We start from the raw sequence: 11,988 nt of genomic DNA, 5'->3' as shown, positions 1-11,988 counted from the left end.
TTAAGGACAAACAACTAATAATTCTCTTGCAAATCTGAAAAGATAATGAACACAAGGCAGTTAAGGTCCAGGAATGTGACTACATGAAAAGACAAAAAGATAGTTTTGGGAAAGAGTGGGGGACCCAGAATACCCTGCTGGTTGCAGTGCTAGGAAATGATTCAAGGCTCAGGGCTTCTTGTCCAGGGGTCTTTTCTGTTTCCCCAACTCCAGGAAATTTTTGGTAATTTGATAATATTCCCCATTTGAAACTCTTGTGCCTTACTGACTAATTCAAGCTCACAAGGAAAACTGCAAAATTTCACCAATTTGTAAAGGACAAAGTAGGAAATCCTTAGATGGATACAAAGAGAACTACTTTCAACAACTATTTATTTATTTAGAAAAATTCCTATAATTGATGTTGCAACTAATATGTGAAGCAATGGCTCTACAAATTTCAGCTCTGAGACTCAAACTCAGATTCCCGCTCATCCTCGTGTCCCCTGCTGCAGCCACCAAGCATCATGCTCTCCGTCCGTGCCCTGCTCGCCACGCTTGCAGACCAGCAGCAGCTGCAGCTGTCGCCGCTGAAGGGACTCAGCCTGGCTGACAAGGAGAACACGCCTCCGTCCCTCAGCGGGACTCGCGTGCTGGCCAGTAAGACCGCGCGGCTGATCTTCCAGGAGCCCACCGAGCCGAAGAGTAAGGGATTTGCGCCCAGCGTGGAGGAGGAACCACTGCTGAGAGAACCCCCGGCGCTTTGTCATCTTCCCTATCGAATACCATGACATTTGGCAGATGTATAAGAAAGCCGAGGCCTCCTTTTGGACGGCAGAGGAGGTGGATCTTTCCAAAGACATTCAGCACTGGGAAGCCCTGAAGCCCGAGGAGAGATACTTTATATCACACGTTCTGGCTTTCTTTGCCGCCAGCGATGGCATAGTCAATGAGAATTTGGTGGAGCGGTTCAGCCAAGAAGTTCAAATCACAGAGGCTCGCTGTTTCTACGGCTTCCAGATCGCCATGGAAAACATTCATTCCGAAATGTACAGTCTCCTCATCGATACTTAGATCAAAGATTCCAGAGAAAGGGAGTTCCTCTTCAATGCCATCGAGACCATGCCCTGTGTGAAGAAGTCGGACTGGGCCTTGCGCTGGATTGGGGACAAAGAGGCCACTTATGGGGAACGCGTGGTAGCCTTTGCTTCCGTGGAAGGCATCTTTTTTTCTGGTTCTTTTGCGTCGATCTTCTGGCTGAAGAAACGGGGACTCATGCCCGGCCTCACCTTTTCCAATGAACTCATCAGCAGAGATGAGGGCCTGCACTGTGACTTCGCCTGCCTGATGTTCAAGCACCTGATGCATAGACCCTCAGAGCAGAGGGTGAAGGAGATTATCGTCAACGCCGTCAGAATCGAGCAGGAGTTCCTCACGGAGGCCTTGCCAGTGAAGCTGATTGGCATGAACTGCGAGCTCATGAAGCAGTACATCGAGTTCGTGGCTGACAGGCTCATGCTAGAGCTGGGCTTTGGCAAGGTTTTTCAAGTGGAAAATCCATTTGACTTCATGGAGAATATTTCTCTAGAAGGGAAGACAAACTTCTTTGAGAAGAGGGTAGGCGAGTATCAGAGGATGGGAGTTATGTCCAGCCCCACGGAGAATTCTTTTACATTGGATGATGACTTTTAGAACTAGAGAAGCATGCTTACTTTGCTGATTTCCCCCCCCCTTTCATCATTAAAAAAAAAAATCAGCTAAGGTAAATGGCCCAGCTACACCATGCATGGTCAGCAGTGTTAGCAGCACTGGTAAAAGCTGTGTAGCTACCTCAGAATCAATCCTGTTTGTTAGCAATGTGCAGTGTGTCACCCAGGGGAGGGACATGGAAGCCCAGCCACCTGGGCTCTTTGCAAGATCAAGTCTCACTTTGTGAGCAGCTGGCAGCCGCGACAGCACTGTAGCACTACAGCTTGGGGACCACAGGACTCGGCCCGGCCCTGGGGCAGTTACAGATGTCGGCCTCACTGCTTCCTAGCAGGCTAAAGTGCATCAAACTAGCGGTAAATAAACTGGCACTTTACACACAGATGCGAAGCGTACTGTCACGGGGAGAGCCTGACATTTGATTTCAACACCAAGCGAAAGAAAAGTGTTGCATTTCCCACGAATGGTAGCTCAAGTGACTAAAAGAAAGTAACCTTGTGTTCCTGGGCATGTAATTTGGAAGCTTTTTAATGAATTTGAAATACCCTACTTTTGAAGTCAATTTTGGGCAAATCTCCATGTACGTAGTACCCAGTGGAGATAGGATGTGATTGCTCCTGAGACCAGCTCTCCTGAAAGTGGTGCTTATTCCGATTATGTCAGAGATTTGATCTATTTATACGTTCTCCATTTAGTTTCTTTAAGACTTTTTTACAATATGCATCCTTTTAGGTACTCCAGTAGTTCATATTTTGGAAAGTTTTGTCACCCAATATTAATAAGAGAAATACCTTAACAAGACAGGCATCTCAGAGGTATTGCTCACGGTGCTTCTCACACTAAGCACATGTCACCTGGCAGGTTCTTGAGTGAGTAGCAAACCTGAGCTGTGAGCCGTCCCTACCTGCTCCATTCAGATATGTTTTTAGATGAAGCTTCAGACTAACACAGTTCCCAGTTACTATTACTTAATCCGCCTTTCTGTGGGAAGAGCCTCAATGGCCATGGGAAGGAGTGGATGGGTGCTTGACATCAATCCTGTGATGCCCCCAAATTCGCCGCTTGTGTTGTCTATGGGTTGGTGGTCATTGGAACCCCAGCCAGGCTTCACTGATTATACCATTGTATTAGTCTATCAATTCTTGTATTACAAGACCCATTTCTGTCTTTTTAAGTTATTCATCCCTAATGTGAATAAACCCAAGTTGTATGACCTGAAAAAAAAAAAAAAAAAAAAATTTCAGCTCTGCTGTGCTGACCAAATCTCAGGGTGTTTGTGAGGTCCATGACCCATCTGCACCTGCTAAGATCAGAAGATTGCTCATTCAGGCTGAAAAAGTTTTTGTTCTGGTTTGTGGTGTAGTGTGAAGAATACTCTATCCCTGGTGATAGTAATAACTTGTGACATCATCAGGTTACAGGCTGAGAGAGAAACCTGTGCCAGATCTGTTGCCAATGAATCTCAAATGGATCCCTGAGATGGACTGAAAGGCCCATTGAATACGAGCTTTGGAGCCTAATTTATTTTCTGCTGATACCAATGTAGATCGGAGGCAATGTTCTGACTGGCCCAGGAGGTGATAGTGGCTGTCTTCCCTTGCATCATAGACAGCCCAGCTGGAGATTGGATCAGCACACTCTGGCTTCTGGAGGCTGAAACCACCAGACATCAGCAGAACATGACCATGTACATATGAAAATCACTACAAATGTAGTCTAAAAGAAAACTGGGCATATTTTACAGGGCTTTTAAGAAGGAAGGAGGAAAAAAGAAAGAAAGACGGAAGGAAGGAAAGAAATAAAGAAAAAAAGAAAGGAGTGATAAGAGTAAGTTCAGTAACACTGTCACTTTGAACATTGTCCAAGTAGTATCACCTGAAACCTACACTAATAGAAACCTAAAGAGCTCTGATAAGGACATTATCTTGACTTTGCCATATCTATTTTTTTAAAGTTTTATTTAAGGAGAAAAAGGAAAAAAAAAAACAGAAAATGGGCACAAGTTATACAGAATTTCAGAAAAAATAAACAGTAGGAAATCACTAGTTAATAGATTACATATTATTATCTTAGAAATAGTTGTTCGAATTACAAAATTAAAGCTTATAAAGTGGACTTTCAAACAGTGAGACTGCATACAGTTCTGTTCATTGATCCAACAAAACTTAGTAACATGGTTATCTATCTTATACACTTAAATATACATGCAGGTATATCCTTTAAAGCACTTTCTTTTCCTTTCTTTTGTACAGTGACAATTACACATTTTGGGTTTTATTAGTCCCACAGTTCTTATTACTTTTTTTTGAAGAGAGTAAAACCAAATGTGACATAACAGAACAGAGGCAGTCAAATCAAAAGGATGGACATTATACCTAATGTAAAAACAAAATACGAAGTGATAAAAAATGGTCACCATACTGCTTCTTGCTATCTTAAAAAGAATTGCCTATATCATCAGTTATAATAAAATTGAACAAAACAGTAAAGAATAAAACCAAAACATTGGAGACATTACAGGACTTTAAAAGAAGATAATAGTCAACCAGAATGGGCGTCATAATAAATCTTGTCTTCACAGTTGTTGCCTATACTTTCAAACTTGGTACTATCAAGCAAAACAGAATAGGGGAAAATCAGTCAAAACCAGATGGTGAGGGCAATATGGGTTTTCAAATCAAGTGAATAGGAAATCAAAGTGGGTTACTATAGTTTATCCTGCTATTTTTTATTTATTTTTCCCTTAATTAAAAGATAAAAATAAAAAAAGTAAATAATTAAATAAGGAGATTAAGATAAAAGAGGGCATAACAACAAAACAGCACAGGTCAAAACATAACTGTTTAAGCAAAATAGTGTTTCACCACAAGATATCCTGACATAAAAGTAGTTACCGTAGTGTCTCTTTCCTTGAAATCTTTGAGTATAACTTTGTATACTGTAGCACCAAACATATCAAGACAATGTAAAACCATTCAAGAGAATGACAGTATTACAAGGTATTTACAACCAACTATCAGAAAATGAACAATGGTTTCTGTATAGCCTCCTTGTCTATAAAACTTTTGTTTAAATTATCACATATAATAAAATCCAATAAGAAACAACCTGTTAAGACCAATGGAGCCAGAAGAATAAAAGCTTGATGGGACTTTAAAACGAGATGATACTAAATTAGCACTAGCTATTATGATGTCTTGTTTTCTCCAAAATAGGTGTTCCTACCATCCAACCTTCTCTGCCTCATTTGTGTTGAGCTCTTTTTCTGTTGTTAGTTCTCAATTTGTCTTCTTCATTTTGTTTTCTGCACCATTCATTGTGGCCTCTCTGCCACTGTTTCTAGAATCTTGGTATTTTCCTTTTTTAGAATATCCTGCAGTATTCTCTGTAGAGTTGAATTGGTGTTTTCAAATTTCCCTAGTTCCTCTTTATCCTGGAAGCACCTTTTTTTTCCATCAATTTCTAGGGACAGTTGTACAGGATATATGAATCTTGGCTGGAGGTTATTATCTTTCAAAGCTTGAATTATTTCCCCCCACGCTCTTCATGATTTGATGGTTTGTGCTGAGAGGTCTGCTGTAATTCTGATGGGTGTTCCCTTGTAAGTTATCTGTTTCTTGTCTCTGACAGCTTTTAGTATTCTGTTCTTATATTGGATTTCTGGAATTTTGATTATTATATGCCTGGGTGTAGCTCTGTTTGGATTGTAGGTGACTGGGGTCCTGTAGGCCTCATACAACTGAATATTTTTACCTTTTGCTAAATTAGGGAAATTCTCCTGTATTATTTCTGTGAATAGCTTTTGTAGTCCATTTGTTTGTGTCCTTACTTCTTTTATGTTCTTAATTCTTAAGTTATAGATCCTCTTATCATCTTCTAGCCTTTGTATTATTGCTGTTTGTTTTCTTGTTATTCTTAAGAAGTTTTTCATTTCATGCTCCCACATTACAAATCTGTCCTCAAGTTCAGATACTCTATCCTTAGTTTCTTTCAAGCTGTTATGCCAGCCGTCAATAGAGTTTTTAGTTTCCTGATAATCTCTATGAAACTGCTTCATGTATTCTATGTTTTCTCTATTTTCTCCATCAAACAATTCTCCCCTTTTTTTCTGTTCTTCCATTCCACCATCTGTTTTTTTCTTGTGTGGTGCTTAGCATTTCTCTAACTATTCTATTTATATCTTGCTTTACTTGGTTAAATACCTTGTCTATGAGGCTCCGGAGATATTGCTTTATGTCTATTGGTGCCATGTCTGATATTGCATGTTTTCTGTCCTCATTCTTTTTTGCATTTACCTTTCCTGGATCAGTGTTCTTAGGATTGGGGATTGAGGACCCTTTCTGTTGCTCCCTCTTCCCATACTTTTTGTTCCTTCCATACAAGCGTATATAGGAGGCCCAGTTTCTTTTTTTGTTGGTTACAGTTTGTTTGACTCTGTTGACTAGGTGTTCCCACCCACTGCAGTGCACTAGGGAGACACAGACCTGGGCAGCCTCTGCTGGGCCCACACCTCATGATCAACCTCCTGAAGGGTGCACCACCAGGTGCTGGGACCTGGTTTGGGCTAACCCATTGGGTCTTAGTCAGTGGCATCACCCAGGCCAAGTGCTCTGCACCAATCCCACTGGAGAGGGGAATATGTGACCAAAGTCACTGCAGTGTCCTGTTCTGGCTGGTATGCCCAGTCCCAGAATGCCCTTTGCTGGAGCCTCCCACTCTATGGAAGGGTCCCTGTTCCTCTTACTCACCGCAGTTTGATGCAGGTCTCCCCGCCAGTCCTGCTCTCAACTCCATTCCTCGGTTCCCGCTCTCAGAGCTTTCGTGTGTCTCTCTCCTTGCCGTGCTGATTTTGACACAGCAGCGGCACCAGGAAATTCAAACTGCGGCTTCCAGTGGCATGGGTTCCAGCTTCCGTGCTGAGATTTTATCTGTTTTGGTTATAGCACCGGGATTGCATTTCCTGTTGGTTTCTCTCAGCTTAATTTGTTCTTGGGTTGGCAGGATATATATCCCCTTGCTTAGGACTCCTTGCACCACACCATTCCTGGATTCTAAGCTGGGTATTTCACTGTAGCTGTTTTTATCTATCTGCCATGTTCTCCTGGAAGTCTGCCATATCTATTTTGCTTAGCCTGCATCCCAGAGAAGGCTTTTGTAAGGTCCCAAAAGCAAAGGTACTTCTGATGTTAGAGGAAAGATAAATGCAAATCATGGGGACTTATGGGCTTAAACATTAGAATTTATGGGTTTCTGCTCTCAATGTTTTCTCTCCTCTCCTGCTGGTCACTGCTGAGCACACCCTAGTTTCCAAAGAGCTGGCCCCTTCCAGGATCAGAGGCAGCGATCAACAGCAGAGTGGAGACACAATCTGTCCCTGTTCTCTGGTGCAGTTCTCAGTCATCTGGAATGAACAGTGGTTCAGGTCTTTGGCTTGGTTTCAGGCAGTGTTAACTCTCCTGCTCCATGTTTTAAATCATATTGAAGAAATACATCATGTAAACTTGCCATGGAACATCTCATTCCACACGATACTGATAAGAGCAGGTCAAGTAGATGTCCTGTGCAGGATAAATTGTAACTATCTTGATTGTATAATGAAAACACTTGCTGTGCAGAGGGTGCAGTGAAAACTGTACAAAAATTCATGGGGCTGTCACATTGGTGAAGGTGTCAAATTTCTTGATGTCTGAAATAAACTGATTCATTGTCATACAAGGAATGAATTACACCTTGCCATGTGCTTCAACATTTTGGAGTGATTTGCTTTATCCCATAGTCTCCAACTAACAGAATGTCAGCTAATTTATAGCAGTATATAGAAGTAAAATCTAATCTACTGGAGCTAACTAAGTGTAAGTAAATGGCTGTGTTTTTGCAGCATTTTTGTACTTCTATCTCTGACAGTACACTAAAATAAAAAGTTAACATAGCTAATGTGAAAATGTACAAAAGTCTTCTGATTAGAAGTCATGGCATCTTCAGAAAACTGTCTATTGTACCACAATGATTTATGAAATAACTGAAATTTATAATGCAACTTTCTCCAAATTATTTCAATAAAGTAACAATAGGAATTTGTTATGATTTAGAACAAAATGTCCTCCAAAAGTCACAGAGTACAAAAGTGGCATTTTCAGAAAGTGTTGGGTCTATGAGTGCTCTAATTTCATCTGTGGATTAATCCATTAATGATTTCAGTAGTTGATGGAATCAATTAGGAGGCATTGGAATCTCAGTTGATGTGACATGGTTACCGGAGTTGGATTACGAAAGTGTGACAATATGAACTCTATCTTATTCTTGGCTCCTGTCTCTGTCTCTCTCCATCTCTCTGTCTCTGTGTCACTCTGTCTCTGTCTCTCTCTGTCTCCCCCCCCCCCCGCTTCCTGGCAATCATGAGATAAGTAGATTCCTTTTTCCAAACCTTCCTTATATCATGGTGTTTCTATATCATCATCTCCTTAAAAGCATTGAAGTCAGCAGACCACAGACAGAAATCTGTGTAAACGTGAGCCAAAATAAACCTCTCTTCTCTTATATTGTTTATCACAAATATTTTGTCATAGAAATGGAAAGTTCAATAACACAGAGTCCTAGAGGATTTATCTTAAAATTGAAAAGTTTCAAATGTGTAAAAGATGTAATTAACAAATGGGATGAATGTTTGAGTTTTTAAAAAATTATCCCAATAAAAGATGCATTGCCATGGATCTCCTTAAAATATTCTCTTTTTTATTTATGTAAAGAGAAAAAAGAAAGGAAATAAAAAACAAAGCAGTAACAGGGTACAAATAATACAGAATTTCAAGAATAAAATATACAGTAAGAAATCACTAGTTAATAGGTTACACATTGTCATCTTAGAAACATTTGTCCAAATTATAAAATTAAAACATATAAAGTGGACATTCATACAGTGAGATTGCTGACAGTTTTGTTCAATAGTCCAACAAAAGCTCAGTAATATGGTCTTCCATCCTACATACTCAAACATACCTGCGGTTATATCCCTTAGACCACCTTCCTTTCATCTCTTTTTTACAATAAGAATTACACTTTTTGGGGTTTTTTTACTCCCACAGTTCTTATTACTTTTTTTGAAGAAAATAAAATCTAATGTGACTAAACAGAACAGAGTCGGTTGGAATAGAAAGATGGGCACAGTACATTATGTAAAAATAGAATAACAGGTGATCAAAAATGGTCACCATTGTGCCTCTTGCTATTTTTAAAAAGAATTGCCTATATCATCAGGTAAATTGAATTGATCAAAACAGTACAGTACAAGACCAATAAGACCTACACTGGAGACCTTACGGACTTCAAAACAAGATAATAGTCAAACCATAATGGGCATCATAGTAAATCTTATTTCCTTCAAAGTGGTTGCCTATACCCTCAAACTTGATATTATCAAACAAAATAGTATATAGTAGAATCAGACAGAACAAGATAGAGAGAACAATACTGGGATTCAAATCAGGTTAATAGGAAAACAAAAAAGTTACTATGATATATCCCACTATTTTTAAATTTAGTTTTCCATTAATTGAAAAAAATAAGACAAAATAGATTAATTTTTTTAAAAAGGGTGGAGATTGAGATAAAAGAAGACATTGTAACAGAACAACACAGGTCAGAACCGAACAATTTAAGCATCATTGTGTTTCACCCCCAGATAATTTAACATAATAGTAGTCACCATAGTGCTTCTTTCCTTGAATTATTTGAGTATAACTTCATATACTATAGCATCAAGCATATCAAGACAGTGTGAAGCCATTCAAGAGAATTAAAGAATTACAGAGTATTTAGAACCAGGTAACAGAAAATGAACAACGGTTTCTATCTTATCTTTTTGCCTATAAAAATTTTGTTTCTACTATCACATATAGTAAAATATTGTAAGATTCAACATGTTAAAAGCAGTGGAAACCAATGTACAACAGCTTGATGGGATTTCAAAACAAGATGGTATTAAATCAGCACTAGCTTTTACGATGTGCTGTTTTCTTCAAAATAGCTATTCGTACTACAATTTGAACAACCCTGGTTAAAACCTGTGCAATTAATGAGGGAAAACATTATATGGCTTCAAACAAATATGATTTGGAATCATTATTACCACATATTTTTTGTATTCTTATCATTTCTTACACTAGGGAAACTATTCAATATTTATACATGTGAGTTTGATTTATTTCACTTATGAGTATGGTCTCAAGCTGTGTCCACTTATTTATAAATATCTCAATGTGATCATGCTTTATACCTGAGTAGTACTCCATTGAATAAAAATACCCCAACTTTTTTATCTATTCCTCTGTTGATGGACACTTAGGTTGTTTCCAAGATCTAGCTATTACAAATTGTGCTACTATAAACATGGATGCACATATATCACTGTGGTATGATGTTTTCAGTTCTTCTGGGAATATGCCTAGAAGTGGAATGTTTGGGTCAAATGGGGCTTCCAGTCCCAGCTTTCTGAGAAATCTCCAGACTGACCTCCACAATGGTTGTACTAGTCTACCATCCCACCAACAATGCAGGAGAGTTCCTTTTTCCCCACAGCCTCTCCAGCATTTGTTGTTGGTGGTTTTCTTGTTCTTGACAATTCTTTCAGGAGTGAGATGAAATCTCAGTGTGGTTTTAATTTGCATTTCTCTAATGACCAGTGATGGTGAACAGTGTTTCATGTATTTATTTGCCATTTGTGTTTCTTCATCTGAAAATTGTTTATTCATCTCAGATGCCCATTTTTGGATTGAATTTTTGGTGTCTGATTTTTAAAAATTCTATATATATTTTAGACAGAAGTCCTTTGTCTGAGGGGCAGTGCACTAAGATTTTTTTCCCAATTTGTGGGTTTTCTTTTTACTATGCTGGATAATTCATTTGACATGCAGAAACTTTTTAATAAGAGGTGATCCCAATTATTGACTCTGGAAAGTATTTCCCGTGCAGTTTGAGTCCTGTTCATGAATTCTTTACCTACTCCTATGTCTTCAAGGTATTTTAACCATTTTGTCTTCTGATCGATTTAATGTTTCTGTTTTAATATTTAGATTTTTGATCCATTTAGATTTTATTTTAGTGCGTGGTCATAGGCATGGTTCTAGTTTTAGTTTTTGGCATATGGAGAGCCAGTTTTTTCAACACCATTTATTAAAGATACTGACACTGTTCCAGTGAACATGTTTGTTCCCTTTATCAAAGATAAGGTGGTTGAGTCTGTTTATGGTTATGGTTGTATCTTCTAATCTATTCCACTGGTCTTCAGCTCTGTTTTGGTTCCAGTACCATGTTGATTTTACTACAGTTGCTTTGTAGTATAACTTCAAGTCAGGGATTGTGATACCACCTGCCTTGCCTTTGCTGCTTAGAATTGCCTTTACTATTCTAGAACTCTTCTTGCTCCAGATGAATTTTAGAAGTGATTTCTCGAGTTCTATGAGGTATGTTGATGGTATTTTTATCAGGATTGCATTGAATCTGTATAAAAGTATTGGGAGAATGGCCATTTTCACAATATTTATTCTTCCTATCCATGAGCAAGGGATGTCTTCATTTTCTGAGCTCTTCTTCCATTTCATTTTGCAGCATGTTATATTTTTCCCTCTATATGTCTTTCACTTCTTTCGTGAGAGTAATTCCTAAATATTTCATTTTTTTTAGGCTGCTAGTATGAAGGGTGTGGCCTCTCTTATTTATCTCTCTGAGACTTTGTTATTAGTGTATAGAAATGCTATTGATTTTTGAGTATTGATTCTGTATCCAGCTACATTACTGAATTTATTTATTACATCTAGGAATCTTTCAACGGAGTTTTGGGGATCTTCTATATAGAGTATCATGTCATCTGCAAAAAATGATAGCTTAACTTCTTCTTTTCCTATCTTTATGCCTTTTATTTCTCTCTCTTGTCTAATTGCTCTGGCTAGTATTTCCAGAATTATATTAAATAGGAGTGGTGATAAGGAGCATCCTTGTCTTGTACCTGATTTTAAAGTAAAGGCCTTCAAATTTTGGCCCTTTAGTATGATATTGGCTTTTGGTTTGTCATAGTCAGCCTTTATTATATTGAGATAAAGACTATTTATTCCAATTTTCTCCAAGGTTCTTATCATAAATGAATTTTGGACCTTATCAAAAGCTTTTTCTTCATCTATAGAAATGATCATGTGATTCTTACTTTTGACTCTATTGATATGGTGTATTACATTTATTGATTTAGGTATATTGAACCATCCCTGCATGCCTGGGATGAATTCCACCTTGTCATGGTGTATGATCTTCTTG

At 38.5% G+C, this 11,988-nt stretch overlaps 1 pseudogene; it reads left to right on the top strand.

Moving 5' to 3' along the window:
* The first annotated feature begins 469 nt into the window (after positions 1-469).
* LOC100727031 (ribonucleoside-diphosphate reductase subunit M2-like) lies at positions 470-1,671 on the top strand (annotated as a pseudogene).
* The last annotated feature ends 10,317 nt before the right edge of the window (positions 1,672-11,988 follow it).

The sequence above is a fragment of the Cavia porcellus genome, unplaced genomic scaffold (genome assembly GCF_034190915.1).
Source record: "Cavia porcellus strain 051 isolate PalLab524CR breed Dunkin Hartley unplaced genomic scaffold, mCavPor4.1 scaffold_18, whole genome shotgun sequence".
Taxonomy (NCBI): Eukaryota; Metazoa; Chordata; class Mammalia; order Rodentia; family Caviidae; genus Cavia; species Cavia porcellus.
The sequence above is the reverse complement of the archived record's forward strand: the minus strand, read 5'-3'. Positions and strand labels throughout refer to the sequence as shown.